Below are 1514 nucleotides of genomic sequence, written 5' to 3' on the forward strand. Positions count from 1 at the left end.
AAATGAGTAAGATGACAAAAGATGGTTGAATACCATTGGTGCAGTCACCTATCTGTGTAATAAAAGTGTCTGGGTTTTTTTTTCCGGAACTACTTTTATTTCAATTCCCAAGGAAAAAAAGTTTTTCTTAACTCTTGCATCATACTTCTTAAATGCAAAATCAATTAAAAAAAAAAATCCTTGCAAGGTAAAATGTCTCTTTCAAGAAGGTATCTGGAGGCATTGTCTGAAAAAAGAATGGAGAAAGCAACCTGAAGATTTTATTTTAATGATCTATAAGTATCTGATTTTTAAAAGAGAACAGTTTTTGAGATTGACAGGACAGTACCTTGAATGATACAATACACACTCCACATTTCTGAACTTCAGTGTTAATGACAAAGGGGTTGAAAACAGAGCAATTTTGGGCTCATATCATTTCCATGGTAGAAAATATTTGTATGAGCCAGTATCTTGTCAGCAATATTCTGTTTACTTTGTATGATGAGCAGACTTTTATGTCAGAAAGACCATACACGTGTTTACCTCACCATCTCCTTTTGCAACAGGTCTCAGGAGCACTGTGATGATAACATATTTGTAATGATCACAAATTCTGGCTTCGTCAGTTCTGATTTTCTCCTTTGAAATTAAGCCAAGAAAAGGAGGGCAAAGTAAGCCAAGCAGAGAGAGGGTGGGATTTGCACTGGCTACAAGAAAAACGCAAACACATGCGCTGTGCAAAATTGGGTTTCGATGTTATTATTTTTCCCCAGATCTGTGAGGATGTTGTAATGGAAAGTGTTTTCTCTTGGGCAGTGGAAAAGGTTTAAGAGTTCAGAGAATGTTTTAGAAAGATAGGGGAGGAGTATCCGCGGGGCTGGAGCATCACATGTACTAAGTCCTTTGCCAGAGCCAGAGAGCATACATGTCCGAGATGTAACATCTGTGTGCGTGTGTCTGTGCGTGTGTGCATTTTGCCCTATTTTCTCAGCAAATGCAACTGTCATGTGAACTGTAAGCCAGTCCCATGGTTCATCCAGGATCTGAATGTATGCACGTGTAAGAGAAAAGATAGGCCTCTCTGCTTTCCGGGGCAAAGCAGGCAAGATTGTGTACTCAGGAGTCCAAAAAAGGGCACTCTCCATGAGATCTGCTCATGTGTCGTGCTGTACTGGTGCCAAGCTGACACACGGGCACGCAGAACACCCGTTCTTAAAAGAAAAGGCAGACGAAATGCCCTTCTTCCCAGGGCCGTACCCTTAAGCCGATCTCGAAGAACCCGTAAACCCCACGCATGGCCACAACCACCTTCCCCGCCCCCAGCTCCATGTCCGAAACCTGCATTTAGCGAGCAGCAGCGCTCCGTGCCGCCTGGTGCCGCTGGTAATTCATGGCGCGGGGCGGGCGGGGGAACCGCGCTATATAGGCAGGTCCGGGCGGCATGCGAGGGCAGATGGGTGTAGGGTCGGGAAGGCGAGGTGGCTGAAGGAATAGAAAGAGATTTTTTTTTTTTTTTTTTTTTTTTTTTTTTT

Source organism: Centrocercus urophasianus, unplaced genomic scaffold, assembly GCF_019232065.1.
Source record: "Centrocercus urophasianus isolate 14NV4802_14NV808 unplaced genomic scaffold, USGS_Curo_1.0 seq_11, whole genome shotgun sequence".
In the NCBI taxonomy this organism is placed as follows: Eukaryota; Metazoa; Chordata; class Aves; order Galliformes; family Phasianidae; genus Centrocercus; species Centrocercus urophasianus.